This window comes from Vicia villosa, unplaced genomic scaffold, assembly GCF_029867415.1.
Source record: "Vicia villosa cultivar HV-30 ecotype Madison, WI unplaced genomic scaffold, Vvil1.0 ctg.000881F_1_1, whole genome shotgun sequence".
Classification (NCBI taxonomy): Eukaryota; Viridiplantae; Streptophyta; class Magnoliopsida; order Fabales; family Fabaceae; genus Vicia; species Vicia villosa.
Genome location: NW_026705397.1, coordinates 567901 through 580356, shown reverse-complemented (window position 1 = coordinate 580356; position 12456 = coordinate 567901). Strand labels below are relative to the sequence as shown.

General features: G+C 31.9%; 1 long non-coding RNA gene across 9 annotated transcripts; it reads left to right on the top strand.

Moving 5' to 3' along the window:
- The first annotated feature begins 4521 nt into the window (after window positions 1–4521).
- LOC131631895 (uncharacterized) lies at window positions 4522–9078 on the top strand. Of its 9 annotated transcripts, none has more exons than XR_009292874.1 (12): window positions 4522–4794; window positions 4876–4962; window positions 5040–5143; window positions 5638–5749; window positions 5884–6024; window positions 6155–7153; window positions 7238–7302; window positions 7585–7652; window positions 7963–8095; window positions 8243–8317; window positions 8422–8520; window positions 8620–9078. It is a non-coding gene; the product is annotated as an uncharacterized LOC131631895 (long non-coding RNA). The 9 variants fall into 9 exon arrangements; XR_009292873.1 differs by having other exon boundaries at window positions 5503–5749; XR_009292872.1 differs by having other exon boundaries at window positions 5040–5749; window positions 6155–6416; window positions 6921–7153.
- Window positions 9079–12456: the final 3378 nt, after the last annotated feature.

Here is a 12456-nt window from a genome sequence, read left to right as displayed (position 1 = left end):
TTGTGGTTGAAGAGATATATATTTTGTTATAGCTGGTAAGAAAAGTTATAATATTAATTTAGGTATAAAAGTTAAACAATCCAATTATTTAATGTGCTTACCATTTTCGTTCATAATTAGCTTCATTGCTCTCTCTTTCTAAAATTCTTTTTATTTTTAGTTTGTTTTATGGATTATTCCCTCCTTAACTTCCCTCTTCTTACCAAATAAAAAATTCATATTAGATAAATGATCATACTAAATATAAAAATATTTTTTAAATAAATCAATTATTTTAATTTTCAATGCATTAAATACAATTATTTTTAAAAAAACATATATTTTATTTCTAAGAAAAATCAATTATTTTAATTTTTATATATTACATTGAATATAAGTATTTAATAAACAAAACATATCTTTTTAAATGGTTAGTATCTCCCATAAATAAATTATGATGGTAAAGGGAGATTTTTTCAATTGAGATTTTAAAAAATTTTAATATATGTTTTATGCTAATTTTTTTGATGTATTCAATAACTTTTATAATGCTCAAATAAAAATATGTTTAAAATCTTTGAAATCTCAATTCAATAAATCTTCCTTTTCTTCCTTTTTATACTTTTTATTTTTATTTAATATTTATTGTTGGGTTAGCTACAGCCTCCATTAGTGTAATTTTTAGTGTAATTTTTTTTATAGTATAGTATTGATTTTTTTGTTATAACTAAATATTACTTTTTTATTAGGTGTTTTTTCTTTAAGTTTTTTCATTGATATTTTTGACAACTAGAAAACAATGATTGTTCTTTTGAATAATAGTTATGTAATCTTTTGAAAATTATTAAATTCATAGAAAAAATACAAAATTTCATAAATCAAATTGAAATTTATTCCATCTCTATTTTGACATGTCCTAATATGGCGGTGGACTGATGTTTTTCTTTCTCTCCTCTTAGAGTTTGTTTCAAAGTTTGGAAAAGAAGAGAAGACTTTGAAAAAAGAAAAGGATTTAGTGAAAAAATGAATTTTGTTGAGAGGACTTTTTAGGGTTTGTTTTTATTTATAATACCAAAAATTCTAAATTAAAAATTTATATTGAATGAGAGTTTTTGAAGGCTTGGATAAATTTTACAGATATGTTTTATGTATGTTATATTATTATGAAAGATAAAAATATATTAATGATTAATACTCTTATATCATTTTATACAAAATTATTCTTTAAAAAATGTCAAATATTTTCTTATATTTTTTTAAAGAGTTTTTCGGAAGTTCTCCACTCCAAACTTCCAAACAAAGTCTTAAAGGTCCATTTGATTCAATGGAGGAAAAAATATATGTTTCGTTCAAAAGAGGGAGAGGGTATGAGAGGGTGAATTTATAATCAAAAATATGTTTATGGAGATTTTAAAACTAATTTATCTTTAACTTCTAAAATATTATAACACTCACACTAAATAAAATAAAAAGAAAGTGATATTTACAAAATTTGTCAATTTAGAAACAACATAAATATTCAAACAAAAAATATTTTTTTTAATAAGATTAAGATTAAACAAAAAAAAGCTGATACAGAAAAGAGGGGGACGAAAACCAAAACCCTCTCAATGAGACATAAACCTAAAGAAAGACAAACCAAACTTATTCTTTACAAAATCTGCCCGCAAAAAACTAGGAATGCTACTATAATTAGTGTAATCGTTAATCGTTAGACCGATATTCGCCAGAGAATCTGCACAGCTGTTACCTTCTCGATAAATATAAGAAACCACAAAAGACATACTTGTCGTAATATTCACAGAGTTGATCCATCTTGTAGGGAGTTGCCAAGGCACCCCGAAAGGAGGAGAGAAAGCACGCACCACCATTAAAGAATCAGTTTCAAGCCAAACCTTTCTCCAACCCTTCTCATGGGCGAACTTAATAGCTAGCATAGCACCGATGAGTTCGGCAATGAGAGAGTTTAAAATACCATTAAATCTAGCAAAGGCTCCCAGAAACCTACCATCAAAATCTCTAGCAATGCTGCCACAAGCAGAGGGACTCGGGTTGCCTAGCGAAGCACCATCGAAATTAAACTTAACCCATTGCCACAAAGGGGGATTTCAAATGACTTCCACAATCTTAGGGGCACTAGGAGGATGAATAATGACCTTAAACTGCTTCAATATCTCAAACTCTTGGATATTGATGAAGGAGGAAACTTTAAAAGCGTTACCAGCTAAACTACAAACCGAGACGATACCCGCAATAGATGAGGCAGGGGAAATTCCACGATCTTTGAATCTCTCACTATTACGCGCTAGCCAAATGGCATTGAACACATGAATAATTGCCACATTTAACAACATCTTGCAGCTAGCATGCCACTTCCTATTACAAATACTCCAAACATCTTCCGAGGAAGAGATACGCAAGCTGTACTTGAAAACAGTACCAAGCCATCTCCAAATTTTCGCCGCGTAATCATAATCGAAGAAAAAATGAGAAGAGCTCTCTTCATCCCCATTACAAAGGCTGCACATGGAAGGAAAAGAGAAATACTGCCGCTTTAACTACTCGTCGGTAGAAATCTTGTTAAGCAAAAATCTCCAAACCAAAAAGGATTTAGATGGTGGAAGTGGATTTGGACCAAATCCACTCCCACCACATCACACTATTACCAGGGCTTCTTTTGAAATCATATGCGTCCTTAAATGAGAGGTCTCCCGAAGCCCTAAGATTCCAAAATGCTTATCCGACCTTAAATCAAAAGGAATGTAACAATTTGCAATTCTGACTTGGATTGACCGGGGGATATTGGAGTTGCTGCTGAAATTCCAGCCGGAATCCGAGATGAAGGAGCTAACAAGTAAGTCTTCCGGCAAAGGACAATTCCCCATTTCAAAAATCAGCGGAGCACCACACCAAGAGTTGTGCCAAAAGCGAATAGACTCGCCATTACCAAGCAGCCAGGACGAGTTATTAGAGATAGTGGGAATTTCCGCTTTAATGCTCGACCAAATCGAAGAATGAATATGATACTTGATGAGACTATTCTTTCTCATGACTCTATTTCTCAAAAGGGTGGCCCAGGGATCATCGGAGGAAACAAAATCCCAAGCAAGCTTCAAATTTGTCGCCGTGTTAAGATCGAGAAGGGATCTAATGCCAAGCCCGCCCTCTGAAAAAGGCTTGCAGATACTTTTCCAAGCAACCGTGACTGTTTTATAATTAGAGACATTCCCGCTCCAAATGAAATTACGGGCAGCACGCTCAATTTTCCTTAATAACGATACCAACCAAGAATTTAATATTACAATTTTTTTAAAGATTTTAAATTATAATAAAGTATAAATAAAATATTGATAAATTTTATACAGTAATTTGATGATCCATGATGATTCATCTAATCTTATAAAATATTTATATAATTAAATTTTAGATAATGTATATAGCTTATATACTACAGTTATATATAGATATATATGTAATAAAACACAATTTATGAAACAATTAAGTTCTTACATAAAATATTGAAAAGAAAATAAACAAAATAAAACACGTACAAAAATAAAGAAAAATGAGTCAGCATATTAATAAAAATAATGGACTTGACATAGAAAAATGGAGAAATTCCAATAAAGGAACAAAAATTAACTTATAATATTTATTAATAATGTTTTGGATTTTAACTTAAAAAAAGTTAGGGTAATTTTGTCAATGTATCAAAAATAAAGATATGTTGGCCCCAGTATGTTAACATGTTTTTAGTCCATAATCTAGATTTTTTTTAAAAAAAAAAATAGTGTCCCTGAACGTTTTTGTTTTTTTAGTTTTAGTCCTTTAAATTAAAATACGTAGAAAAATTACAAAAAAAAATCCATAGGAAACCATTTTTTTTTTAATTTAAAGACTTTAAGGTCTATTTATATATACATATTTCCAACCTGTCTATTTATATTTGTATAGATTTTAAGGTCTATTTATACATATTTAAATATGTCACACAAAAACCTTTAAAACAGCTTTTACTCTTTCATAACTTGCATTAAAATCATATAATTATGTCTTTTTAATTGTTTGTTATTTTCCTATTTCATTTAATTTCTATCCGAACACAGTGCGCTTTTACATATATATATATATATATATATATATATATATATATATATATATATATATATATATATATATATATATATATATATATATATATATATATATATATATATATATATATATATATATATATATATATATATATAGATATATATATATATATATATTATTTATTTCACTTTGTTTCTATTTTAATTATAAATAAATTGAAATTAGAAAGCCAAATTTTTTATATAAATTATATTATATATATATCTACAATATAAGAAAGTTTTATGATCTGGAAAGTATTTATTTGTCTCTTTGTTTTCTGCTTCAGCCACGTGGATGCCTTGGTTGCATTTCTATGTTCTGCTCACTTCACGTTTGCTTTTCTCACTTCATTTACTTCACGTTTCCTTTTCTTTAATCTTTTCTTTTCTTTCATTTCACCAAACCCAACACTTTTTCATTTTCTTAGAAACACAAATATAGTCTTTTTGAGACTTAACCTCACAACTTTTTCCATTTCATTATTACATCAGAAAACTCTCTTTGCTATTTCTGTAACCGACCTTCATCTTCCACCTTTGCTATTTCTCTAACCGAGCTTCATATCCCACCTTCCTCCGTCTTCAACCTCTGCGTTTCCCGATTTTAACGCTCTGAATCTACATGGCTCGATCGATGGAGAAAGTTATGGACATTAACGACACCAAGAATCGATTTATGGTGTGCGAATAAATTGGATTGTGATTTTAGGGTTTCATCTATTTTTTCTAATTTCTTCTGATTTAGTGTTTGTTGTTTTAGGTTTGATTGTGTTGGCTCACGCGGAAAGGGGGGAGATGCGCGGAAAAGGAGATTGTTTCTTCCTTCTCTTTCTGTTTTTGCAGCAAAGTATGTTGATCTTTTCATCTTGCTAACAAAAATATGAATAAGGTTTTCACCAGTTACTTTTATGTTTTGACATTCAGATCTGTAGCGGCATCAACGGGTTACCGACGATTAGTGTGGTGGTGGTGGTGGAAATGGGTTTCCGACGACGAGTGTGGTGGTGGTCCGATTCGAAAAGGTTTATGTATGACATTTTCAATTTAGGTTTCGTTATTAACTTTCTTTTGTAGAAAGTGCAGGATGTGAACTAATTATTATAGATTTTATATTATTATTATAGATCTCAAAACTCACTCATTTGGTGATGGATTTATCTTATGTGTTCGATCACGGTGGCCGCCAGTGATTAATTAGAAATAATTTTGGTTTCAACCTTTTTTTTAATTTGCTCTGTTAATATGATTGCTTTGTTAATATGGTGAAGACATATTGGTCGACATAGACGCTTCTGAGAAAAAACCATATTGATACAATAATTTTATTTTTGTCGGTCTTTATGATACAATATTTCTCAACTTTGATAGTTCTTTTTGGAATGGTCAGAGATGAATGGTTGGAGCAGCTGTTGCAAAACAATCTATCCTCTTGCTGTTTGTTTTTACTTCGTCTACTTCTTCTCTGTTCCATGTGTATTTTAGTTGTGCAGGTTGTCGTAATTGTCGGTGAAAATGTGTATAGGGAACGGGTGATGGAAACGTTTGAGAAGGATCTTCATTTACCGGTTGTTTGTGTTGATGCTGTAAATTCAACCGGTTGTTTGGCATGCAGTAGCTTCTTTGTCTGGATATTGGTATAACTTTTTCACACTTTCGTACAGTCTCACAATTGCTTATTACATAATTTCTTTGAATGAATATGCTATGAACGAAGCTTTTAAATCAATCGACATTGGTTTTATAATGGTAAATATTATTCTTTTGCAAGGACAATCAAGACAGCAGGCTATTAGGAATAAAGTTAAGTCGACTCCAGATAAACAAGAAGCGCCAAGTATTAGAGAGGGTTCCTCGTGCTGATTTGGTTTGAATCGTGTCTCTATTGGAGTACTGGAAGGGGAAGGGTGGAGTATGTACTTTTAAGACAACAACTCCTTGTATTTTCATTAGTAGCTTTGGTGTTATCTTTGTAATTTGTTTTGGTGTGTTTCTTATATGTTGTACTTTTAGCTTAGCAGCAACACTGCTTGTGATTGCAGTTGTTCAGTAATAAATCACCTTTGGCTTTGAGAAATGATTCTGATTATCTTCAATGGTTGTATCTGCATCAACAAGCCTGTTCAAGATTTTTCTAAAGTACATAACCTTCATAATTCTTCTGAAGTGGTTTTGGGAAGAATGTTAGTGTTGGTTCTGTGACTGTTCCACCTTCTGCAATTCTAGTTGCAGCAATGCCAGTTTCTGCTCCTGTTCTTGCACCAAGAGAGTTTCTTCACCAAATTTGTCCACAACTGTTACATGGTAGGAAGTAACTCTAATCTATTTATACTTTATAATGAAAATGCTCAGATGGTATCAGTACTATCATGTCATACTAATACTATTGTACTGTTTTGTCACAATGTTTACATATAATTTAAAAACGATCTCCTATTTTTGTAACTGTTAGTTTGATTTTGTGTATGTGTGAAGGTGCATATGTAAAGTTATATAGAGTTGTTAGCTTAGGTTTTTTTGGTGCTCGATTTGTTATGTGTTTGCTGGCAGCAAGCTTTGTGTTTTGGTTTGTATGGCGCAGGTTCGGCTTATGAAGCTGGTGCACCTGTTATTGCGGTTCCTGATTCGGTCGAGAGTGATGGGAATTCATTGTGTTTTTCATTGTTTCATTGTTAACCTTTCTTTTTCTTCATTGTGTTTTTCATTGTTTCATTGTTATGCTTTTTTGTTTAATGTAATTTTGCATGTGTATTTCTGAAGGTTTGGCTTTAATGGGTTTGTTGTGGTTTATTTATTCTTCTAATAAAGCTGCTGCAAATGAAAGGATGTGTTGTGAGTTGAAGCGGTTAAAGCCAGCGTTGTCTCCTTCTCTATCTCCAGTTTTGACACGCGATTCCCAACCAGGGAACCACACCATGAATCACTTAACTGTTGGCACTGAAGATTCTTTTGTGAGCTTACTTAAGCTTGCTGCTAATAATGATGTTGAAGGATTTCATTACACTTTTTAACTGTGCGTCTCTCATTACTTAGGACTTGGAGTAAGTTTCTTTTGTTCCCTTTATTTCTTCTACTTTTCTTTCCACTCAATTTCCTTCTTCCTCATTTCCTTTTTATTTCTTCAGAGAAACAGCCGCAATAAACTCAATGACTCACTCCGCGAACCACTATAAGTTCACTCACTGTAACAGTTCCGTTTTGTTTTTGCAACGTTCAAATTTGTTAATCGTTTGATTTGTTTTCGTAGTTGGTTAAATTTGATAGGTTTTTGTAATTTAGTTTTTGATTTTTATGTAATTTAGCTGTTTGTTTTTTAATGTTGAATGAAAATGTCTCACCATATCTTTCCTCTCCCCTCAAATTAGGGTTCCTTTCTCGCTCTATCTCAACTCTCTTCCAATTCATTGCAATTTGATTACGATTATGGTTTCGATTTCGATATAATGATTTTCATTTTGTTTGAATTTCACAGGGCGAGTCTTCTGGTTCCCGTCATCGCACCGCCGTAACCTCAAGAAGATGTTTGACAAATTGTACCAGGTCAGTAGTATCCTTTTCAAGTTTGATAGAGTCCAGTGACTTGATTAGTTCAGTCATAATGGTTTTTGACAAATTATAGAATCGTGTTGTATGTTCGTTATTATTTGACATACTCGTGATGTGCATTGTTCGAAATTAATCAATCACACCAATTGTTTTTGTCATGTTACGGTTTAGTATTAGTTTGCGCATTAGGTATTGAAAATCACGCAATCGTTTTTTTTCTTGAAATATTTGTCTCAGTCTTATGTTTCTTGATTGTTGACAGTCTGAATGGTGCATAGTCTGAATGTTTTTGATGTTCCTGCAGTCACGACGGATAGGAAAACTGTTGATTTAGATCAAGGTTGGGCCTATATGCAGAATGGGATTACAAAATTGAAGAGAATTTTGGAAGGATCACTAGAAAATTTCACTTCAGTGGAATGCATAATGTTGTACATGTATCCTAATAATAATGGATTTGAGTAATTGTCGTTGCGTTGCGTCTTTACTTTGTTGTATTATCTCTTAATGATTAGTTTTGGATTTTGTTGATTGTTTTTCCTTAAGTCGACCATCACGGAATCATTTATAACATGTGTACTCAGAAGTCACCACTTGACAATTCACATGAACTGTATGACAGATACAAGAATGTTTTTGAGCAATACATTACATCAACTGTAGGGAAACTTCCACTCACTGTTTGTTTGAATTTCTATTGTCATATGACTCACTGATTCTGTTTCTGATACTTATTTTATTTTTACGTTTTGTCTTCTGTAAGAGATAAGCATGACGAATTCATGTTGAGGGACAGAGATTTGGTCAGTCTTTTATTGTTTAGATCCACTTTGAGTGTATCTTTATCGATACCGAGCAGCAGGTTTATATTTTTACTTTCTTAATCACCTCTAAGGATTATAATTATGTTATTGTAGAAATAGTACTTGACAACACGTGTGTATGGTGAACGCGATTGCAGTTTTGATGGACAACCATAAGGAACAGGAATCAGTAGCTGAGCTATCACACACAATTGCATTTAAAGTTGATTTGCACCTCTTACATCTCCGTGCATCATTCCATGAACACAAAGGAGATGTCCTAAGTGCGTTAAGAGACTGTTGTGTTACACTGTCAATGGATCCAAACTTCCAATAAATGTTGGAACTTCACACCCGTGTTAACAGCCACGAATCGTGAGTTGAGTTCAGGAAGTAAGAACAGCGTTTGTACAATCATCAGCCGTCATGAAAACTAAATTTGTAAATGCAAAGTATAGTTGAAATGAATGATTAGAGCCACTTGTAGACTGTGTTGTAATGATCATGTGATGATATAATTTTCCTTTCTAAAGAGGGGATGCCTAAATTTTGTAATTTATATACTTGCTATCTTTTGAAAATGTGTTATGAATACCAGATACATGTACCTTATTACTGCTTTTGTTTCTTTTGTTATTGAGTGTATTCATATTCTTTTGAAGCTAAAAAATCCACTTCCTTCAAAATTTTATATGCTACACTCCTTGAGTTTATTCTCAATCTTGCATCTTATGAAATTGTGTTGCTTATAAAAGTGTCATACATGTAAATTTACTATCTAATTATCTGCTTCTTTAGCCTGCTCTTTACGCACAAGTCTTGCTGCTGTTGAGCTACTTCTGATTTTCTATAATTTAGTCCAATGCTCTTGGTTTGTTAATGATCCACCCACATGGACTCACATCCTTTATGGACAGATTGTTTACTAACACCTTTGATTAATTAATCTATGCTACAATGGATGTTAATTTGAGATTAGAGAGTTAGAATGTTAAATTTAATTTCAGTGTACTTTAATTGATTTTCTAGATTCATCACTTCTATTGCTATAATGAATGCTAATATGAGTAGGAAAAATATTAAAATGTTTTCAAACTGTATGTATTAATCATTCATAAATGAAAATATTTTTTTATTAATTTAGTTGTTGTATTTAATCACTTAATATTATATTAATCTATGTTTTTATCTAAATTATATCAAATAAATTTCTATACATATGAAAAACAACAGATTCATCAATTTAGTCTCTATTTGATTTTTAAGTGTCAAATTAATCATCATCAATTTGTCTAAAATTTATCAAAATAAATCTTTACATGTATCAACAATCAAAAATACATTTATCAATATAGTTTTTGAATTAGATTGCTAATTGTCAAATAAATATTAAATATTAACGGGAGCACGAATTTACTGATAAAAAATTTGTATATTATCGGAAACATTAAGTTATTGATCCAAATTTTGATTATTAACGGGAACAAATTTTGAATATTAACGGGAACACGAAGTTTACTGATCAAAATAATAAATATTAACGGGAATACGAAGTTTACTGATCAAAATAATAAATATTAACGAGAACACCGACTTATTGACAAAATATAGAATATTAACGAGAACACGAAGTTACTGATAATTTTTTTGAATATTAACAGAAACATTAAATTACTGGTAAATTTTTTCAATATTAACGGGAACACGAAGTTATTGATCAAAATAATGAATATTAACGGGAACACAGAGTTACTGATCAAAATAATGAATATTAACGGGTACATAAAGTTACTGATCAAAATATTAAATATTAACGGGAACAAATTTAGAATATTATTCAATCTAAAACAATATAAACTTACCAATCGTTAGTTGGTCCAGTGGTGATTGGCGCTGGACTTGGTAGGGAGAACCACCGTTCGATCCCCCGCAACTGCGATCGGGAGGGGGATAGAACCATTTGATGCCAGAACTCGCCCCTGAACCGGACTAAACCGAATGATAATTTACATTAACTATGATGAGGATGTCTCCAAGACATTTATACAAGCGTTACAAAGTGATTGAGATATGGGACACAAAAGACATCATCCAAATAACATAAAAACAAAAACCTTGGACCTGTAACCGGTTAACACGAAGCGTTAACCGCTTACAGCTGCTACAACAATTAAATCATTATAGTGTTAACCAGCTAAGTTAACTAGTTACACTTGCGATGGTTTCTGTTTTTTGCTGCTCATAAGTGATTTTCTCCCAACCCCGTGTTAACCGGATACAAGACTTAAATTATTGATTTTTATATAACACACCACTTTAATTCAAGTGCTTCAAGTCTTTCATGCCCATGCTCATCTTTAACCTTTTGAACACATCATTTGTGACTACCTTAGTCAGCAAATGAACAAATTGGTTTTCACTTCTTCAATATGCTAATCTTAACTTGCTTTCACTACCAAACTCCCTCAAGTAAATAAATCTCATCTCTATATGCTTGCTCCTCCCATGTGAAATTGGATTCTTAACAAGATTAATAGCGGAAACATTGTCAACCAAGAGCATAACAGCCTCACCGTGACTATTATACATCTCTTTCAATAGATTGATTAGCCACACGGCTTGGCACACACATAACAAAGTGACAATGTACTCGACCTCACAAGACGAAAGTGCAACTATCGGTTCCTTCTTTGAACATCATCAGATTGGTGTTCCACCGAACATAATGATGTATCCAGTTGTAGACTTTCGATAATTTTATCTCTGCACCAATTGGAATCGATAAAACCAAAAAAATTGCATTTTCTGCCCATATGCGCTGCGAGAAAGAGAATTCCACAACCAATAGATCCTTTGATGTAACTTAGGATCCTCTTGACTGTCGCCAAGTGAGACACCTTCGATTTCTCCATGAATCTACTCTCAATACAGACACTAAACGTCAAATTTGGTCGCCTATTGCACAAGTAATATAATGATCCAATCAACCTTTTATATTTAGTAGGATCTACATTATAGTCATCCTCATTCTTTGACAGTTGCAGCCTTGGTTCAGCTGGTGAAATGACAACATTACAGTGCTCCATTTGACACTTCTTTACACTACTACAAATAATACATACAACAACAACACCTTTATCACGGTCCTCCAGGGAACCGTAGTGATATCTATAAATTACTGGTGCTTACATATTTTTCTGGTTTTTAAGTAAACGATATCTATTTATTACCATAATTTTTGAAATAAACTGTAGTGATATCATATACATGGTGACCAGTTCGATTGTCACCGCCTACTAATTCGTGATTTCTTCTGTTTATTTAATAAGCCTTTTATTTTTATTTTAAAAAAAGAAAGTAATATCACGACGGTTCTTGAAGAAACTCGTTGTCATATATTTTCCATTTTTATTAATTTCAATGTTGTAAAATCTGGTGCTTTTTTTTATAAAATATCATTAATGTCATTCTTATATCACCACAGTTGTTAAAGAAAAAAAATTTGGTACATTTTTCTTTTATTTTTTTAAATTCTTCAAACCTGACGTTTTTTTTAAAATTCCGTTATATATCAAAACGATTTTTACTAGTAACCATGATGACATATGAATTATTCACTTTAAGATAAGAGAGCTAACTAACCTGTCTTTTCAGTTCCATATTTTCATTTCCTTCACGAAACAATGACATTTCAACCCCTGAAGAATATATGAAATCACAACCCTAAACCAAACAACACCAAAACCTTAACAAAACAAAATCAATATCATCCCTAACAAAACATTTAACATCATTGATTGAGGAGAAACTCAAAGAAGGAGCCAACACCATTTTTACTTTATGTGCTTTCGTACTGTTCGGAATGAGCCGACACCGTTCTTGACTAGCCTTCGGTTTAGTAGTCGAAGAGGAACTTAAAGAAAGAGCCAACGCCATTTTTGGTACATAAACGTTTTCCCCATGCATCTATAGTACTATCATTTTTCATTAGGTCT